This window comes from Oryzias melastigma, linkage group LG16 (genome assembly GCF_002922805.2).
Source record: "Oryzias melastigma strain HK-1 linkage group LG16, ASM292280v2, whole genome shotgun sequence".
Lineage (NCBI taxonomy): Eukaryota > Metazoa > Chordata > Actinopteri > Beloniformes > Adrianichthyidae > Oryzias > Oryzias melastigma.
In genome coordinates this window covers 10,287,812-10,295,830 of record NC_050527.1, presented here as the reverse complement: position 1 = coordinate 10,295,830, position 8,019 = coordinate 10,287,812, and the positions used below count along the sequence as shown (strand labels likewise).

The 8,019-nt window shown below is 36.1% G+C and overlaps 1 protein-coding gene across 1 annotated transcript in view; it reads left to right on the top strand.

The window, feature by feature from the left end:
• osbpl3b (oxysterol binding protein-like 3b) overlaps positions 1 to 8,019 on the top strand; it is a 34,823-nt gene continuing 26,804 nt past the window's right edge. Inside the window, exon 1 of the mRNA XM_024268304.1 lies at positions 1 to 151. The gene's annotated coding sequence lies outside the window, so the exon portion shown is untranslated. The remainder of the gene's footprint in view (positions 152 to 8,019) is intronic.

The window sequence follows — 8,019 nt, the reverse complement described above, 5'->3', positions numbered from 1 at the left end:
TGCCCCCTCCTGAAGAATTGATGCTGTGGAGCTGCCGGAGTGCTGCATACATCTGCGTGTCACACAAGAGAAAGGACCTGTTTCTGTTCATCACTTACACTTTTTCTTTTTAGCAGACTAAAAATTACCTGGTTGACATTCCTAACTTAAGGTAAGTTGCTATTTTTTTTGTCTTTAATTTGCTTTAATTTGAACTTCTCCTGTAACTGTGATAAAACACGTTTCTTTATCAATTTGAGAAAGTTATTCTGCTGTTTTTATATGTGTAATTTGAACTTTAAAGTAAAGCAGGAAAATATTTATGCCTTATATTAATCTAAAACTGAACAAACTAAAAGTGAAGTAAATTGAGTCCTTTCTTTTATTTATACTTTTACATTCAAGAATATCTCATGAACATAACACCAGATCAGTCCAACTAGATCATTTTGGTCTCCATGGTAACTTTACTCTTCCTCCAGACAGATGAAGACAGAGGCTGGATAGACAAGTTTTTCCATCTTAACTGGGTTTACAGTAAACGTGATGCTTCCTCTGGTTTTTTGGGCTACTATTCAGTAATCATCCTGTTTGGCTCTTTCAGAGCGGATGTAAACGTGTGTGAACGTGAATCCAGATTTAATCAGCATCTGATGTTTACAGTCTCAAGAGGCAAACCAGGATTATGGATCATGTTTTTTCATGTATATTTTGAACAGTTTACTAAACAGTTGTCAGTAAACTGGTATAATGAGTGTATTAGGAGTTAAAAAGATTATAGAGTTTGAAATACCTTTCATTCAAGTCAGATGTTTGTTAAAGGAAGTATTTGGAAAACTTGGAGAGCTTTAATAGCTTGAGGGTATGTGTCAGCGGTGCAGGAGAAGCATGCTTGTGTTTGTTCAAACATGTTGGACATTCATTTCTAAGAATTTCAATGAAATAATGGAGCATGTACTTAGATAGTATGCAAGACTACATTATATCAAGAAATATTTGTGTTAAAGTTGGATTTGTTCAACACTTAAGTAGGGGTGTTGTTTGTTGAACAATCGCGCTCGAACATGTGAGATTGGGTTGAACTCACCGCTGCTTTCTCTGGTGGATAATTTGCCACCCCTGAGGTTTCTCTTGTTCCCATCACAGGTGTGTCACCGTCGAGCACAGAGTGACCGAATCTGTGGAATGTAGCAGCAGCAGGACTGGAAAAACACTGTTCTGGTGCATTGGATTGCATGACCTGCACTGTTGATATTGACATGTTCTGCCTGGAATCTATTGGGAGTTCACAACAATTTTTGGAGCCATCTCGAAAATTATAGAGCTCCTCGTTGCAAAACACATCTGCTGCAAATGGAATTCATCCTGTAATATCACATTACTGATTATTGCCTAGATAGTCTATTCAGCACAATGATATCTCTGACTCAGTGATCTGGATGCATCTCTAAACACAAGTGAGATAGAAGATGAAAGTGTTGCTCTGCTTACTCAAATGATACAAAAACACTTCTTGTTGCATCTATGCTCTTTATTTTAAATGCAGTTTTTGCAAGTCACGTCAAATGACAACAAAAGTCTTCATTTGGAGTGACAATAACATCTTCGCTGTGATTGCACTAAATCATTGAGGCAACACCACCTGCTTTGTGTCTAATTGTTGTCTAGATTAGTGGAAGTGGGAATTTAAAAGGCATCCTGCTGCTTCCTGTCTGCTTCCACCAGGCGTCACAGAGACACATTTCATAACTCTCACTGATTGCCAGATATTTTCATAAAATTTTAATGAGGGTGGGGTTGGCACATTTTGTCTTAAAAAAACACAAAAAATATAAAATAATTATAGGATTTACCCTAATTCCTCTTACAGTAATTTGCTCACTATATATGAGGGAATTGTTGAATATTTTTTAAATTCTTGAATGGATTCAATCAATACTTTTATTATTAAAAACATAATTCATTTGTATCTTTTTTTTTTTTTTACTTATTGGCTTTCCTTTGCCTTTTTTCTTTGTTATCCTAGTAAAATATATTTTTTATTTAAAAAAAAAGCCAGGAATTAACCAAAAGATAAGAAATATAAAAGAAGTAACTGATAAATGCTATTTTGTTCAAAGAAAATAAGTAATTTAAAGCTCTAACATACAAAATAATAATTATTAATAATAATAATACCTCAAAAGAAATGAATAAAAAACAAATATCTTTATTTTATTTATATATTTTATATTATATATTATTTATTTATTTTAATTTGCTTCCAAGTTACTAAAAATCCCTTTTCAAAGATATTTATGGAATGGATGTAATTGTTCTGTTAGAAGTCAAACCCCAAAACATAGATGTGTAAAGCCAAAATGATATCAAAGCTTGCCTCAGCATTTTTATTTGTCTGGCCCTGGAACTGTAAAAACATCCCTGTGCATTGCAGTCATTCTTTTCAAGGATGCTGCTGTTGTTCAAGTTGCCTCAAACATTGAGAGATTTTTGCATGAAAACACCACATGTACAGCACTTGGACATGTCTATATTTGTCCTGACTAATACATATCATATAAATTAATTCAAAATGGATTAAAGTCAGAATCATTCCATTCGTGGTGTTTCATTGCATAAGAAGAAATAAATCTTCAACAAGTAACGACTGAACAGATGCTACTTAAGCAGCGGCGTCTGAACTGTGACAAAAAAATGAACTAATTAAAGCTTTGTGATTGCTGAAAGCATCTCTAAAAGACATCTGTTTCGCAATCTGCTTATTATGTTAATAAACAAAACAGTGCGCATCTTCCACGCAACACTTGTGCAGACCAGAGGAAAATGTTCAGGAAGCGTCTTCAGCTCCCCTGCAACAAGGACAGAAGGTCATTCCTGCACACTGCAGTCGGTTTATGTAATGACATGCTGTGTCCTTCAAAAGACGAGGCACAATGTTTTACTTTGAGGGTTCTAATCAAACTCAGACATCACATGGTGACATTTTTTTATTCTCCGTGCCCTAAAGCCCTATAGATGATTAAAAAACACAATGTCATCCAGCCGTGCTGTTTATTTCTAACTAATCAATTCCTGTTAGTGTACTAACAGAGTAAACGGAGGACTTCCTGCACATCAGCATGTTGGTGTTGTCACAGTATACTTTAACTGCTATGCTCTAACAGAATTCACTATAAATCTGTTGCATAAAAAATAAGTGAATCCTTAAACATTCAAGCCACATTTTAACCGTTTAGTTTGATTCTCGTGCAGGTTTTAGATTGGCACTTCTAGAGCAAATAGCTAACCATATGGTGAGTATTTGATTTGAGGATTAAGCAGTTTAGTTACTCTTAAGCATATTGGATAACAGTACAAAACTGGGTCAAAGAGGTCCTAATAAATAATTAGAATGTCATTTCAAACGCTGCATGGGTGGGACGGGATCACGGGGAAAAATCTATAGAAAGCACATGACCATTCTGTGGAGAACACGTCAGAGTTCAGTGTCGTTTTGTAGATGCTTTGTGGTAGTTCTGCTTCTTTCTCAGCAGTGACAGTCCATGTTCTACGACCAGAAACCAATTCAAGAGCTGAAAACTTTACATCAGTTAAGACTTGATGTAAATCTCCTGAAATGTGCTTACTCCTGTCAGACATTTCAGCTTTACTGTTCTTAAATGAAAGGAGATGGAAGAGCATCTAAATACATCAACAAGTACACAGAAATTGCTTCCAGCAGTGCAGATGTGCTTTTTTGTTTTTTGGGGAATTTTATTTTTCTATTTGTGGCCTATTTTTTTCGCCCCCATATATTCCCACAAGAGAATTCTTTTGACTTCTTTAAAGTAAAAAAACATATTTTTAAGGCTGCTTTAACGCCGTCAGAGCTCAGTGTTAATCGTTAGTGTTTAATGAGCAACAGTTGGATTGTCCGGCTGCTGGACATGACATCGGCACACTTTGAAGAGCAGTCGTCCCTTTTTTCCCCTCTTTGCTCCTCTGCGTCCTAATGAGCTGCTGTTGAGTTATGAACTGTCAGGCTCCCCCACACAGTGTGTGTAATAAAGGAGAGGACCTCTGCTACATTCGGAGCTGACAGCACATAGAGACGGCGGGGGGATAGTCGCGGGGTGTGTGGCGTTGAGGATGTGGCTTTTCAACAGGATGCAGTGTGATGTGAGAACGTGTGTTAAAACACCTCACCGTTTTGCTGACAGCTTCAGTTCGTGAATTAAAAAACCTAAACAAACCATCTGCGTTTCATCCACACAAACTTAACCTTTTCTCTCTGCTGTGACCAGCAAGAAGTGCTTTGAAATTCAAGTTGGAGACGATGGGAGATTAATGGTGGCTGAGAGCTCAGCTCTGTGAGCCTGTTTTTTGGAGAAGGTTCCTCTCCAGCACTGGCATGCTTTCACTATGAAGCCTTAAGCAGATGTGAAGTGGACATCTGTGGACACCTACACACACTTCTATACAGACTAAAGAGTGGAAAACATGACTCTTAATTTGGTCAATAGATGCTATGACTGAGAACGTCTTTAGTCGGTTCTTTCTCTGCGTCTTGAGGCCAGCGGGTGCAGCTGTGATGCTAATGGAAAAACGTGTTCTGTTTTTCCAGACGTGTCAGCACAAACAAAGACTCTTGATATTTTTGTATTCTGCAAATGCACAACACCACTAAGCTCCCAGACAACAAATTATTGACACAAGTTATAATTAAAGCTGACTAGTCTGTGTTCTAGTTAAACTGTATCATTAGAGCTTGCCTTTTCCTCTGCAGTTGCACTGCATATACTCAAAGATAATTTTATTTTTTGCCAATTTAGATAAAAAGCTAATTGAGAGATGAAATGTTCTTTCCTTGCTTTGACTGATTTCATCCTCTAAAATATTCTCACTTAGCCTCAGCCATAGATTTGAATGGTACAATTTAGGAAGACGTATATAAGGTGTATTCAGACTGGACACATTTGGTCATTTGGTTCGCTTAAAGTGAACCTGAGTTCGTTTCCCTTGATAATACACAACACATTTTCAGTCTGAATACACCCAACTTGACTCTGGTCTAGGACCAGGAACCACTCTCTGACCCAGCTTTTGAGATGGTCTCAGTTTGTTTCGGACTGAGCTATAGTTTTCCTATAGTTTTCTTTCTATTTTATTGACATCACCTAAGGTTTTACTGAAAGAAACAGATCTGCTTATAATTGTTGAAAAATAAAACTGCTTTAACATAAGGTCCTTTAATGACCTCTTAACCATAGCTTTAAAATCAACACAAAACCTCTGTTTCTGGCATTTAGATGCACTTACATTTTGCAAAGATTTTATTCTCACGATTAAGGATCCCGCTGTATGTAATTTTCTCAAGAAAATCCTCAATTTATAAGTAGATTTCTGGTTTCAGTTTGTGGTTTTCAGTCAGTGGGAGAAAAGAATCTCTCATGCTCTCTGCTCTTTCCCTTCACATTCTAAACCCATTCTCCTCCTTTAACATGCTCTCAACATAATTTCTGCAAAATAAGAAAATATATATGGCATGATTTTTTTATTTTTTACTTGGGGTCAAATGTCAAACAAGGGATTATATATTAAATTGTTTGTCCCAAACCCAATAAAAGCTGAAAGTGAGTATAAAGTTAACTTGAAAATGAAATCCATAGATCCTCAAGATCTACAGCCCTGCTTATTATAAATCCAGCCTTGCCCTACTTTTCTACGTCAGCTGATTCTAGGGTCTGATTGATTGACACTCGATCCAGGAGGAAGGGCAGGGATAGCTGGAAGCAAACGGGGTGTTGGATAGATTGGTTGGATCGCCCTGATGAAGTTTAAAGGTTAACAGAGCCTGGTGGTGCCTGTAGCTCACTAGGTTGAACGGCCTTTCTGGTTAAAAGGTGTGATTAGAAATGGATGAGCTGTCAGACAATAGCTGCTGGACCTCAAACAGAAGGTGATTAGCTGTGTGCCATGTGTAGAAGTCGTTTGTTTGTCACCTGTAGGCAGATTGTTCTACAAAGACCTGAGTGGAGCTCAGAGCAAAATGTGGGGTGATATTCAATCAACATTGACTCTCTTCCATTTAGGTAACTGTGTTATATTAGATTAGTCGACAGGACAGGGAAATTTATTTTCCAAGTATAAAATCCAATTGTTTTACTCACTTATTTATGTTTTTTTTATTTTTTTTATGGATTCCCATTTTTTTATCAATAAAGTTGGCCACTTTTAATTTTAGCTTAAGGCTTTGACTTTAATGTTATGATGCAGCTACTAGAACATCAACATAAAAGCAAAGATGCTTTTTTTGTTGCTCTATCGCTGCAACTTTTTTCATTTCATGGTTTCTGGGAAATGGTACACCGATCTCCACCCAATTTTCCCGAATTACTGTCATGAAGCAACTGCTAATAGCTGCTTAAGTACTGTAATTTTTGCAAGTTATGACTATTTCTGAAGAAAGCTGCACTGTAGGGGTTCAACCATGAGAGGTTTTTTCTTTCTGGTGAGTCACATCCTAATGATGGCTGAAAGCTCGCAGTGACTGTCAGCTTCTGTAGCAAAACAGGAGAATCCCAGAAAAAACAAACTGAAGATAAGATTTAAAAGAGGCTTTCAGCATCTTTCAATTTAGTTAGCGCAGTTTAAATGCACATTAAATGATCTGGTTTCAGCTCAGCTCAAAAGCTGCTCAATATGTAATGCAGCCTTATATACAGCAGTAAAGTGTCTGTGAAACAAATGCATCAATATTTTTTACAAAGCTGCTCACACTTGAGCAAAAAGGCCCAAGTGTGCAACTCGAGAAACTGAAAATACTTTAACAGTTTTACAGTATGTCATGACACTATTGAGTATCAAGAGAATGAAAAAAAATGCTACTAAAAAAGGCCTGAAATATTTTACTATGTGTTTGATGTTTGCTTCAATTCCTCAACACAAACCAGTTCTAGTTGAAAATAACCAGAAGAAAAAAAAATAATTTTATTTTTACACCTAACAAAATTGGATACATCCCACAACATTTTAGCTTTGTTCCATGACAATCAAAAGTCATGTTCATGGCAAATTCGGGCTTTTAAACTCAGCAGATCCATCATGAAAACAGTTTTTTAAATGGTTTTTTTTCACCAAAACAGTTGAAAGCAACATTAAAATCCAACACAAAAATTTAAGCATTTCAGGAAAAAAAAAGACTGAGCTAGCCGCCCCTTTAATACATGAAATTTAAAAATAAAACATTTAATTTGTAGATTTTTAACTTCTCCTGTGAGCATATAATAGCTAATTATAGTTGTTAAACCACATTAGTAAGACAAACAGACTAATTTTATAGTGATTCATTAATTTTATTGCCATTAATTGTAGTAAAAGAGTTTTACATTTAGTTTCAAGTACATCTCTATGCTTTTCTTCCTGATTTCACTTTAAACACAGTGAACGTGTAATAGCACCAAACATGAAACAAGTAAAGTAAACCAATGCTTTCATTTATGTTGTTCTCACTGTAGTCAAGTGTCGTCACGCTTGTTTTTATCGTAACCTAAAAAGCACTGAAACCACCTAAGGATGTTATTGATTATATTTTAATACAGAAATGCCATAATTTATTATCTCAGTGTCAGGAGTTTAAATATTTGTTTTCTCTGTAGTTTGTGGTTTTTTTTGTATTAAAAAAAATTGTCAAACTGACACAACAAACAAGTTCATAAACTTGAGTGGATGCTGTAAGTTGTACTTTAGAGCTGTGTACATCATTGTTTCTTATCCTCTTTAGAGAATAGTAAACTCCAAAATGGACTTAAATCCATCTTTTATCAACTTTTTGTGGAGATAATTGCTTCTGTCAGATTCAACCAGGAGCACAAATGGTGGATTAGTGCTGGCTCTGGTCCATGCTGGAGGTTTCAGATGAACACACTTTTGTCTAACAGAGGAGGGTGTGGAAAATAAGAAGCTCAGATTACACAGAAATGAAGCCGACAGCGTGATCTTTGCTGATCTTTGTCATTCTCTTAAAATAAGTCACAAAATTTGATATATTTTTTTAGGTTT